General features: G+C 43.8%; 1 long non-coding RNA gene across 2 annotated transcripts in view; it reads left to right on the forward strand.

Annotated features, from left to right (window-relative positions):
- Positions 1 to 18,536: 18,536 nt before the first annotated feature.
- Positions 18,537 to 18,991, forward strand: part of LOC121896160 — a 28,897-nt gene continuing 28,442 nt past the window's right edge. The window contains exon 1 of one of the 2 annotated variants that reach the window (XR_006095931.1): positions 18,537 to 18,929. This is a non-coding gene — a long non-coding RNA (uncharacterized LOC121896160). The remainder of the gene's footprint in view (positions 18,930 to 18,991) is intronic. The other variant, XR_006095932.1, reaches the window with a different exon arrangement.

The raw sequence follows: 18,991 nt of genomic DNA on the forward strand, positions 1-18,991 counted from the left end.
ACCTCTGTACTCTGTCATATCTAAACATTAGCTTCAACACTACTGACTCCACATCTAAACTCTTGGTGACAGCAGGTGACATCGTTTGACAAGTTTTGAAATTTATTCATAAAATAACCACAAATGTCTTGTCATAATAACGTGTCAGGTTTGAAATTTTTATTATTAAGCTTCTCTTAAATTATTTTGGTTACATTAATATTATTAATAAATTATTACTGTGGTTAAGATACATGATTCTTATCAAAGATAGTGTAAGGTATTTTGGTCTAACCTCTTCCACTCTACCCCTATCATGGAGTAAAAACACCTTAAATGACCCGATTTAAACTCCTCCTGAACCACAGTGACTGTCTGCATAAACAAAGTCTCTCCAGAAAGGAAACCTGTGGAAGAAACACTGGAAGTGATATATAAAACACCTTTCAACAAGTTTCAGTGTCTCTGGTTCAAATTACATTATAAATAAATTTAAATGGATGTTATTTTTGTTTACGTAGCAAGGTGAGAAAGTGAGAAGAGGGTCATCCAGCAGAGTTAATGAGATTAATGGTGGAGTTCAGTGTTATTCAGGATACTAACACTGTGGGGGCGAGTATAGTTGGCGATTAGCTTCAGGAGAGGGTCAGGGTTAGGGTTATGGATTAGCGTTAGGGGGTCAGGGTTATGGGTTAGGGGTGAGGGTTATGGATTACGGTTAGGGGGTTAGGGTTATGGGTTAGGGTTAGGGGATTAGGGTTATGGATTAGGGTCAGGGTTAGGGGTGAGGGTTATGGATTAGGGTTGGGGGTTAGGGTTATGGATTAGGGTCAGGGTTAGGGGTGAGGGTTATGGATTAGGGTTGGGGGTTAGGGTTATGGATTAGGGTCAGGGATATGGATTACAGTTAGGGGGTTAAGGTTATGGGTTAGGGTCAGGGTTATGGGTTAGGGTTAGAGGATTAGGGTTATGGATTAGGGTTAGGGAGTCTGAGGTTAGGGTTATGGATTAGGGTTAGGGGTTATGGTTATGAATTAGGGTCAGGGTTATGGGTTAGGGTTAGAGGATTAGGGTTATAGGTTAGGGTCAGGGTTATGGGTAAGAGGGTTAGGATTATGAATTAGGGTCAGGGTTATGGGTTGGGGTTAGAGGGTTAGGGTTATGGATTAGGGTTGGGGGTTAGGTTTATGGATTAGGGTCAGGGATATGGATCACGGTTAGGGGGTTAGGGTTATGGGTTAGCGTCAGGGATATGGATTACGGTTAGGGGATTAGGGTTATGGATTAGGGTTAGCGGGTCAGGGGTTAGGGTTATGGATTAGGGTCAGGGTTAGGGTTATGGATTAGGGTCAGGGGTTAGGGTTATGGATTAGGGTTAGGGGTTAGGGTTATGGATTGGGGTTAGAGGGTTAGGGTTATGGATTACGGTTAGGGGGTTGGGGTTATGGGTTAGGGGGTTAGGGTTATGGATTAGGGTCAAGGTTAAGGTTAGGGTCAGGGTTAGGGGTGAGGGTTATGGATTAGGGTTAGGGGGTTAGGGTTATGGATTAGGGTTAGGGGGTTAGGGTTATGGATTACGGTTAGGGGGATAGGGTTAGGGTTAGGGGGTTAGGGTTATGGATTAGGGTCAAGGTTAGGGTCAGGGTTAGGGGTGAGGGTTATGGATTAGGGTTAGGGGTGAGGGTTATGGATTAGGGTTAGGGGTTAGGGTTATGGATTAGGGTTAGGGGGTCAGGATTAGGGGTTAGAGGTGTGGAGATGGCTCATGAGAGCAGTGCCAGGTGAGCTGATTGGCACAGCTGGTGCTCATTAACTATTTATACTGTCTAAATGCAGTCTTGTGCTGGACCTCAGATGACTACATACAGATCAAATATGTTACAGTAGTTTACTAATTTTTAAAATGGTTTTACATTGTTTGAAAATGTTGTAATGCAACGGCAGACACCTGAAACTTAAGGAAGAATTATATGAACAAGTCTATAAAGTGAATTTGATAACTCTGTTTATTGCATGTGCACATATTTATATATTTTGTTGTTACAGTTTGTTACAGTTTTTATGCTTCATTGCTTTGTAAAACATGTCTTTCCTTTGTTTAAAATTATAGGTGTTTTGAAATAAATATTCATTATCTGGTAAACATGAAGCTTTACTTTCTGATCTGTTGCTAACAAATGGTTGAGATATCGCTTAGATGAATTATGAATATTTAAAATCTACTTTCCAGTATTTATAACATTGATATTCAAATGTGTAACTTCTCTTCAGCTAAAACAGAAGCAATAAACATTTCTGAGCAATGTACAGTCTTTATCTTTTACACAACATTTAAATGTTGGACAATAATCTCTAAGTTTGTGTTGAATATCAGACTAGTGTAACTAACTACACAGTAAACAGCAGAAGAGACTAACTAGTCTCAATCACTGTAAATCAGACTTCAACATGTCCTCATCCTCTGTTTTTAACCTCCTCCACTCATCCCTAAAATGACATAAACTTCTTTAAATCTGCATTAATGAGGTTTTTCCAGAAAGGAAACCTCCAAATGTTTCTTGTGAAACTGTCAGAAACACGCGAGCTGATAGAGAAACAGAGCAAAAGGTCTTTTAATCAGTAAAAACTGAAAGATTTCGCCCACATAAAATAAAAGTGTTGTTTTCAGTCTAAGTAACTGCATGTGGCTTATCTATGAGGGCTGTAAACAAAATATACAAAGAAGATCCACAAGAAAGGAAGAGAAGGCCAAATGGAGGACACTGGTGTCCAAGCAGAGTTAATGAGGTCTAAAATGATTTAAAACAAAAGTTGAACCCAAAACACACGTTCACTTCATACAGTGTAAAGCCTTGACTGTGTAGAAGTTCATTTCTGCTTTTATTCTTTAGTTCAACTCATCAGGGGCACCACTGCTCACCTTAAGTTGAATTGAGAACAGTGACGTCTGTCTGCTCAAAGGAAAACACAACAACGTCTAAGAGAAATTAATCATGGGGGTCACATATGCTCTTCAGACTGGTTTCACTTCTCTGTGGCATAAAGATCAACAACTAGACTTTTGAAACTTGCTTCAACTGTGCAAGTGTGCATTCATTATTTTCAGAGTGACACTAATGTTACGTATTGGTGCATTTTTGAAAATTCAGCATTGTGATCCTGTCACCACCCTGCTGGAATGATTACAGCAAGGTTTACTGTTCATTTGGGCTCCTCACTGTTGGTTTAAGACAGACATGAAATATTGTGAACCGTCCTTTAAATAGCATCGTCATGCTTGGTGGTTGAGGTGTGGTCACATCAGTTTCCCAGCATGCAGAGGGAGGTGCTGTTCAGACAAAGTCCTGTAGGTGGAGACATGAACACACAGAGATACTGTATGTGTGTGTGTGTGTGTGTGTGTGAGAGAGTGAGTGTGTGTGTGTATGTGTGTGTGTGTGTGTGTGTGTGTGTGTATGTGTGTGTGTGTGCGTGTGCATGTGTGTGTGTGACATTACAGTATTTGACTCTGTTTGTCAGTAATGAGTGAAAATGAGTCAGTTTAAATTCTTTCTGGTGATTCCTTGTGATTGAACCGATATGTGATTGGTGCATCATGAAGTCAGCAATGTGAAGAGAAAATCTGTTCTTCCCCTCAGTGAGCAGCTAAGATATTGATAGGTTATTGTTTGTATTGATTTGCTGCAAAAATCATGTGTAAATGACATGCAGAGGCACACACAGAGGTCCTTAGTCTGAGAGCAGAAGTGAAGATTGAGACTTTTCCCTCTTAAAATACTGTAACTGTGTTTTTGTATTACTTGTATTTATTGTTTTAAATATGATGTGTATCTGAAGAGGCAGTTGGAGCAGGTAGGCATGTTGTTGCATGTGTTTGCAGCTCGAGGGATGTTAATGTCTGTCGGTCACTCGTGCCGTCACTTTGGCCCAAACTGAAATATCAAATGAATATCATAGAAAATAACACCTGTAAGTTAAAGTTTGCACTCATCCAGTGAAATATCTCAACATCTAATGTGTTGATACACTATTCTGTGCAGATATTGTTTTGTTTCTCAGATGATGAATCCTCTGATTTTTCCTCTGAAGCCACCATGAGGTCACTGCATATTAATTGGATTGAAGTTTTTACACATGTTAATGTCCCATGAGAAGAGGCGGAGCTCGGTGACCTTTCAACTTACTGGCCGATTGTTTTCTCATGAATGTGTCACACTGTACAGATCACATCTACAGCTGCTGAGATCTGACCACTTCCAGATGTGGTCTGATTAATCCGATCCCATTCTGGTCACGTGTTGTGATGCGTTTACAGCTGCATTAATGTCTCTAGATAATGTATCCAGACACAGATCACATTTGAATGCCAGGTGTAAATGGTGTATTTGTGTTTAGTGAAAGTTAGTAAATGACTGTGAAGCATATGGTCACTATGATGTCACCTGTTGGTTTGTGGACAGCTGTTTTGAAGGCTCGAGTTTAGCAATTTGACTGTTGCCATCTTTGTGTCAAATATGGAGCCAGAAGTGACCATATTTGGATGAGATGGTGAGCTGACCTAGCGTTAGCTGCTAGCTTGGTTAGCATGGTGCATTTACAGCCCATGGTTAACTGTGATAATGCTAATGCTAATTTTCACTAGTGAAAAACAGGCTTGAAACCATTCAAACAAAATGTACTTACCAGAAAAACTGAACATCGACTCCTTACTTTAGTTGAGTTATGTTTATTTGACCTCTTTTATGGGCCCTGAACTTTATTTACATAGTTTGTTATTTGTACCTTTTGTTCGCATTTTTTGGGTAAAATAAAAACCCTCTTTTTTGAAACCACCTGAGTCTCCTTTGTCTGCCAGCTCAGTCCCTTACAGTGTCCTTCTCCGGTTGTTGCCACTGTTTGTTGTTGCTAGTCACATCATACATCTCAACCCAGCCGGTTGAGGCAGATGGCGTCCACCTAGAGTCCGGTTTTGCTTGAGGTTTCTTCCCGTTAAAGGGGGGTTTTTCCTGCTGCTTATGGAGGAATGTTGCTCTATGTGGAAAGTGCCCTGAGATGACTTTTGTTGTGATTTGGCGTTGTATAAAAAAAATTGAATTGAATATTTGAAGTATGTTCCTTGGATGAAGCACGATTAACATTCGTGGCTGGGAAGATTTTCCACCATTTTGGATTTTTTTGAAAAAACATTTTGCATCTTTTGGCAGATATTTAATCTAACCTTCACCAGACTTGGTTTGGTTTTAATGCAAATTCGATTGCAGCCAAATTTCTGAATGTAGTAGCCTACATACCATCACATGCACAAGTGTGTAAATTTGATAGATTTCTACTCACAGGGGGCGCTACTGTAACATTATATTTCTGCAGTTCTGTTGTCTTTAATAAAATGAAACATGGTTCACAAGTTCTCCATGAAAATGTGCACAACATACTGAATCATGGCACCAACAGCCCCATCTTGTGTTCATTCATAAAACACCACCATACAACTTATTCACTGCCATGTCTCTTAAATGTAATATTCCATGTTAACCAAATTCAGCAAGTTGTGCAGATGAGGATGCTGAGTGAAACTGCAGCATTTGATCAGCTGTAGGTGGCGCTACAAGGTTTTTAAAAATTCTGCAGCAGCTAACAAATTCCAGCTGTCACATGTATTGTCTTCAAAAAATGCAAAACTTCTAGTTCTTCTTCTTTTTCTTTGTTCAATATAGTCTCCTATTAATGCCTCCGCCCAGTTCCAGGACGATCCAGCTGTCTGACCTTCATGAGTCCCATATTTTACCTGTAAGACTCGTGTTTTAATGCTGTTGTTCATCATCTGTGATGTGAAAATATCAGATTTCCACAGTCAGAGAAATAAGAAGTGTGTATCCTGGTGTTAGCTCAGTTATAAAATCATAGTGCAGTATGGAGCGTCTCTCCTGATTGGCTGCTGACAGCTCTGTCAGGAGGTCTTATCAGCGTCTGGTTTACAAGTAGTTTAGTCGACTTTGCTAACATTCAACAGCGGAGCTGAGAGCATCAGAGTGGAGCAGGAAACAGAGACGCTCTGCTCTGCATTTCCGTTAGTTAACGCTGAGTTCACGGTAAAGAGTTGATGTAGAATTGAGTTTAAATCAGCATAAAACATTTAGGGTTTAGGATTAACCTTTAGATTCAGAGTTTATGTTCAGGTTAGACATCAGCTGATGTTTTACATCATCTCTGTCTCCTAGAAATGACTTTCATATACGACTGTGTGTAATTTAATAAGATTGTTGACTCCTGTATGTCTTCTCTGTGTCACTCTGCCCTCACACTTCAGATGACACGTCGTCTTTAATATGAACAAGTGTGTGTGTGCTGCAGTCTTTTGATGTTCTGTATTCCAGTCAGGGAGGCTGAGTCACACTTACGGTAAACTATCCGTATGGAAGGAGTGTGTGTGTGTGTGTGTGTGTGTGTGTGTGTGTGTGTGTGTGTGTGTGTGCATGCTTGATGCCATGTCCCAGACAAAGCCGGACATGAGACAAGGACACGAGAGAAAGATCTTCATCTGCTGTATTGATCACTGCATCTTAACTCGGTCCACACACACACACACACACACACACACGTTTAGGTTAAGTGAATTAAGCTTTAAGTGAGGGAGGACACAGAGATGGAGGGATGGGTGGAGGAGATAATGGAGCTGCTGTGTGCTTGGGAGGAAAGTCAGTTTGCAGAGCAGAAAGAGAGACGGTGCAGTCAGACATGGAAATCACCTGCTGTGTTTCTCTGAAGGCACAGCAGACACTTTCTCCAAAATAATGAGATTTAATTTAGATCTGAATACAAGAGAACACAAAGTTTTCTAACCTGGTTGTTATTCTGGAAAGAAATCAGAATCTGCTTTATTTTGCCTCTTGTTTCCAGTGTAGTGAACCAGTGTACTGTACCAGTATGCTGTACCAGTGTGCTGTGTGCTGTACCAGTGTGCTGTACCAGTGTACTGTACGAGTGTGTTGTACCAGTGTTCTGTACCAGTGTGCTGTACCAGTGTAGTGAACCAGTGTGCTGTGTGCTGTACCAGTATACTGTACCAGTGTACTGTACCAGTGTACTGAACCAGTGTGCTGTGTGCTGTACCAGTGTACTGTAGCAGTGTGCTGTACCAGTGTACCGTACTAGTGTGCTGTACCAGTGTGCTGTGTGCTGTACCAGTGTACTGTAACAGTGTGCTGTACCAGTGGTTGTGTACTGTACCAGTGTGCTGTACCAGTGTGTTGTACCAGTGTGCTGTGTGCTGTACCAGTATACTGAACCAGTGTACTGTACCAGTGTACTGTACCAGTGTGCTGTACCAGTGGCTGTGTACTGTACCAGTGTGCTGTACCAGTGGCTGTGTACTGTACCAGTGTGCTGTACCAGTGTGTTGTACCAGTGTGCTGTGTGCTGTACCAGTATACTGAACCAGTGTACTGTACCAGTGCAGTGAACCAGTGTGCTGTACCAGTGTGCTCTGTGCTGTACCAGTGTGCTATACCAGTGTAGTGAACCAGTGTACTGAACCAGTGTACTGTACCAGTGTAGTGAATCAGTGTGCTGTACCAGTGTGCTCTGTGCTGTACCAGTGTACTGTACCAGTGCACTGAACCAGTGTACTGTACCAGTGTAGTGAACCAGTGTACTGTACTAGTGTACTGTACCAGTGTACTGTACTAGTGTGTTGTACCAGTGTGCTGTACCAGTGTAGTGAACCAGTGTGCTGTACCAGTGTGCTGTGTGCTGTACCAGTGTACTGTACCAGTGTACTAAACCAGTGTACTGTACCAGTGTACTGAACCAGTGTGCTGTGTGCTGTACCAGTGTACTGTACCTGTGTAGTGAACCAGTGTACTGTACCAGTGTACTGTACCAGTGTGCTGTACCAGTGTACTGAACCAGTGTACTGTACCAGTGTATTGTACTAGTGTGCTGTACCAGTGGCTGTGTACTGTACCAGTGTACTGAACCAGTGTGCTGTACCAGTGGCTGTGTACTGTACCAGTGTGCTGTACCAGTGTACTGAACCAGTGTACTGTACCAGTGGCTGTGTACTGTACCAGTGTACTGTACCAGTGTACTGAACCAGTGTACTGTACCAGTGTAGTGAACCAGTGTGCTGTACCAGTGTGCTCTGTGCTGTACCAGTGCGCTGTACAAGTGTAGTGAACCAGTGTGCTGTACCAGTGTGCTCTGTGCTGTACCAATGTGCTGTACCAGTGTAGTGAACCAGTGTACTGAACCAGTGTACTGTACCAGTGTAGTGAACCAGTGTGCTGTACCAGTGTGCTCTGTACCAGTGTACTGTACCAGTGTAGTGAACCAGTGTACTGTACCAGTGTGCTGTACCAGTGTACTGTACTAGTGTGTTGTACCAGTGTGCTGTACCAGTGTAGTGAACCAGTGTGCTGTACCAGTGTGCTGTGTGCTGTACCAGTGTACTGTACCAGTGTACTAAACCAGTGTACTGTACCAGTGTACTGAACCAGTGTGCTGTGTGCTGTACCAGTGTACTGTACCTGTGTAGTGAACCAGTGTACTGTACCAGTGTGCTGTACCAGTGTACTGAACCAGTGTACTGAACCAGTGTACTGTACCAGTGTAGTGAACCAGTGTGCTGTACCAGTGTGCTGTACCAGTGTACTGTACCAGTGTGCTGTACCAGTGTACTGTACCAGTGTACTGTACTAGTGTGTTGTACCAGTGTGCTGTACCAGTGTAGTGAACCAGTGTGCTGTACCAGTGTGCTGTGTGCTGTACCAGTGTACTGTACCTGTGTAATGAACCAGTGTACTGTACCAGTGTACTGTACCAGTGTACTGTACCAGTGTACTGAACCAGTGTACTGTACTAGTGTGCTGTACCAGTGGCTGTGTAATGTACCAGTGTGCTGTACCAGTGTACTGAACCAGTGTACTGTACTAGTGTGCTGTACCAGTGGCTGTGTACTGTACCAGTGTACTGAACCAGTGTGCTGTACCAGTGGCTGTGTACTGTACCAGTGTACTGTACCAGTGTACTGTACAAGTGTACTGTACCAGTGTAGTGATCCAGTGTGCTGTACCAGTGTGCTCTGTGCTGTACCAGTGCACTGTACAAGTGTAGTGAACCAGTGTGCTGTACCAGTGTGCTCTGTGCTGTACCAATGTGCTGTACCAGTGTAGTGAACCAGTGTACTGAACCAGTGTACTGTACCAGTGTAGTGAACCAGTGTGCTGTACCAGTGTGCTCTGTACCAGTGTAGTGAACCAGTGTACTGTACCAGTGTACTGAACCAGTGTACTGTACCAGTGTAGTGAACCAGTGTGCTGTACCAGTGTGCTCTGTGCTGTACCAGTGCACTGTACAAGTGTAGTGAACCAGTGTGCTGTTCCAGTGTGCTCTGTGCTGTACCAATGTGCTGTACCAGTGTAGTGAGCCAGTGTACTGAACCAGTGTACTGTACCAGTGTAGTGAACCAGTGTGCTGTACCAGTGTGCTCTGTACCAGTGTACTGTACCAGTGTACTGTACCAGTGTACTGAACCAGTGTACTGTACCAGTGTGCTGTACCAGTGTACTGAACCAGTGTACTGTACCAGTGTACTGTACTAGTGTGCTGTACCAGTGGCTGTGTACTGTATCAGTGTACTGAACCAGTGTGCTGTACCAGTGGCTGTGTACTGTACCAGTGTGCTGTACCAGTGTACTGAACCAGTGTACTGTACCAGTGGCTGTGTACTGTACCAGTGTACTGTACCAGTGTACTGAACCAGTGTACTGTACCAGTGTAGTGAACCAGTGTGCTGTACCAGTGTGCTCTGTGCTGTACCAGTGCGCTGTACAAGTGTAGTGAACCAGTGTGCTGTACCAGTGTGCTCTGTGCTGTACCAATGTGCTGTACCAGTGTAGTGAACCAGTGTACTGAACCAGTGTACTGTACCAGTGTAGTGAACCAGTGTGCTGTACCAGTGTGCTCTGTACCAGTGTACTGTACCAGTGTAGTGAACCAGTGTACTGTACCAGTGTGCTGTACCAGTGTACTGTACCAGTGTGCTGTACCAGTGTACTGTACTAGTGTGTTGTACCAGTGTGCTGTACCAGTGTAGTGAACCAGTGTGCTGTACCAGTGTACTGTACCAGTGTACTGTACTAGTGTGTTCTACCAGTGTGCTGTACCAGTGTAGTGAACCAGTGTGCTGTACCAGTGTGCTGTGTGCTGTACCAGTGTACTGTACCTGTGTAGTGAACCAGTGTACTGTACCAGTGTACTGAACCAGTGTGCTGTGTGCTGTACCAGTGTACTGTACCTGTGTAGTGAACCAGTGTACTGTACCAGTGTGCTGTACCAGTGTACTGAACCAGTGTACTGAACCAGTGTACTGTACCAGTGTAGTGAACCAGTGTGCTGTACCAGTGTGCTGTACCAGTGTACTGTACCAGTGTGCTGTACCAGTGTACTGTACCAGTGTACTGTACTAGTGTGTTCTACCAGTGTGCTGTACCAGTGTAGTGAACCAGTGTGCTGTACCAGTGTGCTGTGTGCTGTACCAGTGTACTGTACCTGTGTAGTGAACCAGTGTACTGTACCAGTTTACTGTACCAGTGTACTGAACCAGTGTACTGTACTAGTGTACTGTACCAGTGTAGTGAACCAGTGTGCTGTACCAGTGTGCTCTGTGCTGTACCAGTGCACTGTACAAGTGTGGTGAACCAGTGTGCTGTTCCAGTGTGCTCTGTGCTGTACCAATGTGCTGTACCAGTGTAGTGAGCCAGTGTACTGAACCAGTGTACTGTACCAGTGTAGTGAACCAGTGTGCTGTACCAGTGTGCTCTGTACCAGTGTACTGTACAAGTGTACTGTACCAGTGTAGTGAACCAGTGTACTGTACCAGTGTGCTGTACCAGTGTACTGTACCAGTGTACTGTACCAGTGTACTGTACTAGTGTGTTGTACCAGTGTGCTGTACCAGTGTAGTGAACCAGTGTGCTGTACCAGTGTGCTGTGTGCTGTACCAGTGTACTGAACCACTGTACTAAACCAGTGTACTGTACCAGTGTACTGAACCAGTGTGCTATGTGCTGTACCAGTGTACTGTACCTGTGTAGTGAACCAGTGTACTGTACCAGTGTGCTGTACCAGTGTACTGTACCAGTGTGCTGTACCAGTGTACTGTACCAGTGTACTGTACTAGTGTGTTCTACCAGTGTGCTGTACCAGTGTAGTGAACCAGTGTGCTGTACCAGTGTGCTGTGTGCTGTACCAGTGTACTGTACCAGTGTACTAAACCAGTGTACTGTACCAGTGAACTGAACCAGTGTGCTGTGTGCTGTACCAGTGTGCTGTACCAGTGTACTGTACCAGTGTACTGTACTAGTGTGCTGTACCAGTGGCTGTGTACTGTACCAGTGTACTGAACCACTGTACTGAACCAGTGTACTGTACCAGTGTAGTGAACCAGTGTGCTGTACCAGTGTGCTCTGTGCTGTACCAGTGCGCTGTACCAGTGTAGTGAACCAGTGTGCTGTACCAGTGTGCTCTGTGCTGTACCAGTGTGCTGTACCAGTGTAGTGAACCAGTGTACTGAACCAGTGTACTGTACCAGTGTAGTGAACCAGTGTGCTGTACCAGTGTGCTCTGTGCTGTACCAGTGTACTGTACCAGTGTACTGAACCAGTGTACTGTACCAGTGTAGTGAACCAGTGTACTGTACCAGTGTGCTGCACCAGTGTACTGTACCAGTGTAGTGAACCAGTGTACTGTACCAGTGTGCTGCACCAGTGTACTGTACCAGTATAGTGAACCAGTGTACTGTACCAGTGTGCTGTACCAGTGTGCTGTGGGGTTTTGGAGGTTTGATCCAGTAAGAGTTTCTGATTAGAGAAGCAGCTTCAAGAGAAAAGTAAGACTCTGTACACTAAGGTCCAATGGACACATTTAATTATGAAGCCAAGCTTTCATTAAACATTTGCCTTGATAAGGTCAGACTGAGTTTTATTAGTGTCCGCAGCCTTTTTTTCTTCTTAAATCAGTATTAAACTCCTCACAGGTCCACTCAGTTCCTCAGAGCGAGACAGGACTCAGTCAGACTGGTTCAAACTGTTCTCAGTTTAAGCAGGTCAGGCGGTTTGTGGTCTGTGTGTCTGAATGGTCATGTGGTACGTCATAATCACCACAGGAATTATTTTTTGGAATCTGATTCCAGATGATGACCTTCTGTATATGTGTTGCCCTGTTACTACCACTGTTACTACTTCATTTTTTATTGTTGCTGCAGGAGGTGAAAATAGGACTTTCAATTATTTCTACACTCACTGGGTTCAAATTTTACCCAGTTTGGGTTCATACAGCTTAACTTTAACAATCTGTTATTTTGAGCCAGTGTTACACACAACTAGCTTTAGCTAAAAGCTGTCATAGATTTATTGTTTCTTGTACTAAACAATGTGAATATGACATCCAGAAGATAAACAATTTATTAACAATCAATATCAAACTGTGGCATGTCAGTTTAAAAACAGCGGAGTAGATCAGGTATGGAGTTGTGGGTCAGCCTAATACCCACTTGTACAACTGGGCCAACCTAAATGACTTTGAGAAGATATATTTTTTAAATTTTTTATATTTTTAATCACTAAACTAACTATTAAATTAACATATAAATACACAATAAAGACTAAAAAAATGTTTCCCTTTCTAAAAACTTAAGAGACAACAGTTATTAGGCTACTATCATATGTGAAGTCTGGACCAATCACAACAGGCCCTGGGGTTGTTCTATAGCAGATTTGGTTTTTCATGCGTTTTTATTCAAGTTTTATATGTCGGCTATAATAACACCAGTTTCCAGCTGTGTGGAATGCATCTATCAGCAGTTCAGAGTGAGATGTGTTTAAGTAGCGGCTGGAAGAGTTCAGAGACTGTAGGATCAATAACAAGGCTGATGAACATCATTGCTCATAAAGATCTTCCTCGTGTGGTGTTGTGATGATGATGGTGCAGAGCGCTGTCTAACAAGTCAGCTGGGTTGGGATCTGGTGACTGTGAAGGTCATAACATGATTCACATCATTTAATCCTCATCAAACCATTCATTGTCATACTGGAAGAGACCACTCCCATCAGGATAGACATGTTTCATCACAGGATAAAGCTGATCACTCACAACTACTTTGTATTGATTAGCAGTGACCCTTCCCTCTAAGGGGACAAGTGGACCCAAACCATGCCAGCATAACAGAGCCCCCAGACCCCCTCACGGTAGGGGTCCAGCACTCAGACCTGGACCAGTTTTTCCTTTAATGTGTCACCGTCTGCAGCTGTCACAGACCCAGGGAACCACATTGCACCCAAAACATTTGGGAAACTGGCAACATTAAAGAATGTTTGCTTTGTCTCCTAAATGTACCTATTTTTTAAATTTCCTCCTATTTTTTTTATTTTGGGGGGAATCTCATGAATCTGCCCACATGGCCCTGCTGATAGATGATTGTGAGAGCCCAGAGACATGCGCGATGGGTGTCTGGAAGGAGCTGAACATAAGAACCTGAAGTGTGGACATCAGTTTCATAATGCCAGGTACTGCATGACAGAGTCTATGTCATCCTTGATGTCATCGAGTAGAGCAAGGATCGTGTGACCTGGCAACCCGTTTCTGCAAATGATGTCGCTCTCACTTAAATCAAAAAGTGATATTTTATTTGAAATATCTGCTCTTAAGCAGGTCTGGCATGATGCTGCCTTTGCCCGGCTGCCATGATCACTAGAATGTCTGGGTGTCACAGCTCTTACAGACTGTATGTTCTTCAGTTATCACCAGTTTCAGCACACAGATTGGTCCATAATGACAACTGCAGAAAGCACCAAAGCCTCAAGGAGGGTGCATTCATGTGTTCACATACACATGCTCAGATTAACTCCTCTGATCCCACACAAAAATACACATTTACACATAAACATACAGATGAAACAACAGCAAACATCCACTCCACAACCAAAACATCCTGCTGCAAGAACAACATATTCATTACTAGCATGAGTCAGCACTCAGGAGATAAACATCCCATACACACAGAGACGGGCGGGGGGGCAAATTAAGAGTAACCAACACAATAGCCACACCATAGAAAATGACTGTGATAGTAATATGTTGGTTATATTAATAAACTGACTTACTTTAGTGTTCTTTGGTCTTCCTGAACACCAGCCTGTGTCGCTCATTTTGCAGGACAAGTTCTCTCTGACAGCAGTGAGGTCCAGCTGTGGTGTGCCAGGACCTCCATCAAGCCCATTTTCACCACTTTGTGGCTATTAGCTATAACTAACGTCCTAAAAGAAGAAAGCCGGGCAAGTTATATATAAGCAATAATTTAATTTTTAAATCAAAAAGACCAAACACGGTACTAAAGACCCTCCCTCCTAAAGGGAATCACCGACGCCGGTACACCACAACTCAAGCTGTAAGTATTAACTAGGACTGCAACCAACACGCACACTAAAAGCTGCCGAATGGCCAACCGGCACCATCTGCACATTTCTTCAGGTCTCCAAAACTGATGAGCGATGATGAACCACTCACTGCAGCTGTAAGGAGGAGGAAGGGCAGCACAGACACAGGAGGAAACAGAAACACCACGGCTGTAACAGCGAGCAGAAAGGTCTGTGGTGAGAAAGCAATGGATGACGGATGGATGAAGTATAAAGAGAACAAATGTCTCTACAAATCAAATCAGAGCTGCACAGACGACCAAAACCTGAAGTTTGTTTAGTTTTACAGACTTCACTCAGCTCCAGTTACAGTCCACATCACCCATCAGGATCTCATACAAACTCTCAGCTGTTTTCTTTCATTTTTCTTCTTCTTTAGCCTTTTCATGGCACACTGCATATTAACCATGGATGTATTAGTATCAGCAGCTGGTTGATTCTTCTTCTTCTTCTTCTTCTTTGGTTTAATGGTGAATTGCAATAAGGCAAAGTACTGTTGTATTACAGAGTCCTTATTCTTGTTATCAGTCGTGTGACTTGAACAAAGGTGAAGATATGTTTCAAAACAGAATTTCCAGAAGTGATTGTGAAGGTTGTTTTAAGGTGCATGTGTTTAATACCTTTATGTTCCAGCTGTCTCTCATTTACATATTCTGTACAAATAAAAATAACATGTTCCACAGTCTCTGACTGCATGTTTGGCCAGTTGATCCACTGCTTTTCCTTAAACTCCTGCAGGAGTTGGTATCCATAATAACTGTACATCCATCCCTAACCTGATCATTCTATACAAAGAATAAAGGATCCTGCCTACGTTTTGAAGTGGTATGTTGGAGACTAGCCAAGGCTGCGCTGGAGTCTGGCTGGTTGTCTCCATGCTTGTTTTGGTACAAAAACGCGATAATTGTGGTTCTCACAGTGTTGAGTTTGTTGTCTGTGTCATTACTCAGTCTGACGTCAGATTGTCAGAGACTAAAACATCGGAAACAATCTGTATGTGGTTTCAGCTTATCTTTAGGTTCATTATTTTGATAAAGGAGCAAGAAGGACAACAGAAGAAAACACAACACACACACACACACACACACACACACACACACTGGTCACTGTTACAGTCCTCCAACTGTATGAACCTTCCTGCCAAAGAGAAACCCTTAAACACAGAAACTCTCCCCGTCCATCTGTCCTCTCTCTCTCTCTCACACACACACACACACACAAGGAGCGGGGGTGTTTTTGGCCGCCTCCTCTGTTTGGCAGATAACAAAATGCCACATGGGTGTCACCGGCCTTTATAGTCTGGGAGAACAGAATTTCCATTTTAGTGACAGAGAGGAGGAAGAGGAGGAGGAGGAGCCGAGCTGGAAAAGCATCCGGACAGGCTGACAGAAGCAGATTGATGTGAGATGTAAGAAGATGCGACTGCAGCTTCCTCTTCAGAGCAACGACTGAACTGACCTCAACTGTTACTTTACGCAGCGTTTCATTGCTCACGGGGCATTTTTATGATCATAATGATAATAACCTTTATTTACACAGTAAGAAAAAATAAATAAATAAATAAAACGCCTTTTTGTAATCATAATAACAATATCTTTTATTTATATAGCAAGAAAAAGAGATTAAAACTAAATAAAATTTAGCCTTTAGCCTTTTTAGCGTGATTGAGTTCAGTTCATGGATGTTGAAAGATGTGTCGACTGACTGACTGTGTGAAGAATTTTTAAAAAATGAGTTCAGTATTAAGAAAAAGTATTTAATTAATTGTAAAAAAACAAACGAACAAAAAAAAAACAACCTGAAATCCAGCAATCAACTGTTTACCTCATGGTCAAAAAGATTCAGACTGAGGTGTGGACAGGGGTATCCAGGGGGAAGGCTTGGCAGAGGGAATGACGGCTGACTGGCAGGCTTGACAATCGGGCGAGGTGAGTATGCAGACGGGTCCTGCTGGAGAATAGCAGAACAGGTGTAAATCTTGGAGTTGGCAGGCAGGCAAACAAACTGACAGACAGGTTACAGACACTAGCTACAGAGCTGGAAGTGTGGCACATAGACAAACCAAGTATGGCACAGTGACCCGGCAGTGACTGGCTGTTGGTGCGAGGTTCTTGTAGTGAAGACATGGCTTGATGGCAGACAGGTGAACTGATTGTGGATAACAGGAGGGGGGTAAAGGGAGAAAGGAAACGAGCAAACAGAACAAACCAAAACACATCAAGCACAGCTCACTCAAACCAAAGACTGAAAATAACAAAAACACACTCACACACAACAGGCAGGCATCACAGCAGAAGTCCTAGAAGATGGCCGTGGACTGAAAAACCTCCCTCACCAGCAGGTCTGCTGTTTCCTTGGCAGAAGGTAGTTTGGACAGAGGCAGGAAATGGGCAAATTTACTGAAGCAGTCGACAACTGCAAATATGCCTCGTCTTACCGTCTGAGGCAAGCAGACCGGAAACAGAGTCTAGAGCCAGATGAGACCAGAGACGACAAGGTATGGGTAGAGGATGCAGTAGACCACTACTGGGCTGGTTCTGGGCACAGACAGGACAAGCAGAGACAAAACACTTGGTGTCTTCCTCCATTGATGGCCACCAAACCCATCTGCAGAGAAAGGCCAGAGTACGGGTTACACCAGGATCACAGGTAAGGTTATAAGAGTGGCCCCATAGAAGGACATGAGACCTTATAGAATCTGGGACAAACAGGCAACCTGGAGGGCTTTTACCTGTCGGGTTGAGTCTGCTGTGCGGCTTTCACTTCACTTTCAATCTCCCAAGTAAACAGCCGCGATGACACGTAGCTGGAATGATGGTGTCAGGGGTGGAAGAGTGTCTACCTGGCTTGACAAACGTTGACACACTTTTCAGACTGCAGAGACCGAAAAGCACAAGGATGTAGCTTGCCATCCTCTGAGGAATGTTGCGAGAGGATCGTTCCTACACCACTGTCTGAGGCGTTTACAAACTGCTTAGATGGATCCAGCTGGATGAGGATGGGTGCAGAGGTAAAATGGTTTTCTGAAAAGGCTGCTTCTGCCTCGGGAGACCACTGGAACTATCGGGAGGTTGAGGAGACGGCTGTTAGTGGGGGGCGCAATGTGGCTGCAGTTACGGATGAATCTCCTGTAGAAATTTGCAAGGAATCTTTGAAGGTGCTTGAATGTGCTGAACATGCACAGAGGGGTTTCTGGAAAAGAAATCAGGATATCATCCAAGTAGACAAACACAAAACGATCCAATGTGTCCGTAAGGATATTGTTTAGCAGATTCTGGAAGACTGCAGGGGCGTTGGTGAGACTGAACAGCATCACCATATATTCAATGTACTGAAGGGCCTCTTCCATTCATCTCCTTTACGGATCTGAACCAGGTGATAAGCATCGTGGGGGTCAAGACTGGTGAATCCTGTGACTCCCTGAAGAGAATCAAAAGCAGAATTCATAAGAAGCAGAGGATATTTGGTCTTTACTGTTTATGTTCTCTGTCAGTCCTCTGAAGTTGATGCATGGGCGGAAGGTTTTGTCCTCTTTATCCACAAAGAAGAAGCCGACACCGAGGGGTGAAGTAGAAGGGTGGATGATTCCTGCAAGGAGTCCTTGATGTATCTCTACTTCCCACTCAGGCTTGCAGAGTTTGTGGAGCCGGCCGCAGGGAAGTCGTGTGGGGCACCAAGTTGATAGCACATTCGTAAGGGTGGTGAGGAGGCAAAGAGAGGGCTTGCTGCTTACTAAAAACTGCCTGGAGGTGATGGTACTCAGGAGGGACCAGGCACAGGTCAGGGACCTGAGGAACCAGAACCTGACTGGAGACAGACAACAAAATAAGCAAAAGTGGAATATAATTAATCAGTGAAAGCTGAGTGTTACTAAAGGGACAAAGGCAACGCTTTAATATTCATAAGCAGTATGTAAACATTTGATAAATTGTTTTTAACTTTCTATTGTGGCAGAAAGGGGATGAGGGGATAGAGCAGTGCAGCCCTTTACGTCCTGGAAGTACAGGGAAGGGGAGTGGTTCAGGAGAGGGAGAGGAGGTAAATGAGACACACCTGTGAGCCGGGGGAAGGGGGGCGGGAAACTGACAATGCAGCCTGGAGGAGAGCTGAGAGGAGTGAGAGTGAGAGGGAGGGAGGAAATCAGTAAACTGAAGCTAGTTTCTGGACATCCACCAAACCTCTAAAAACAAAAACAGTGAGCTTTATAAACAGACAGTGGAAACAGTAAAAGAAAACCAGCCGGGACCATGGTGAACTATCCTGGTCTGAGGGAGGAGTGCTGATCCCTGGAGCGTTCCCTGACTGGGTTGGATCTGCTGAGACAGAAGCTAAGAGCTAAGTCTTCCTGCTTGTAACTCTCCAGGCTTCTCCTACTCTCTCCTCTTTAACCCTCAAACCCCCCCGCAATCAAACTGAACATACTCAACTGCCTTCGACCCCCCCTCCATAAAGGAACTGAATTTAAAGGTGATTGTGAAGGTGAAAAATGTGATTTCTGTTTCTTATATATAGTTTATAGTTTGGTTTAATATATGACCCTG

Source organism: Thunnus maccoyii, chromosome 4, assembly GCF_910596095.1.
Source record: "Thunnus maccoyii chromosome 4, fThuMac1.1, whole genome shotgun sequence".
In the NCBI taxonomy this organism is placed as follows: Eukaryota; Metazoa; Chordata; class Actinopteri; order Scombriformes; family Scombridae; genus Thunnus; species Thunnus maccoyii.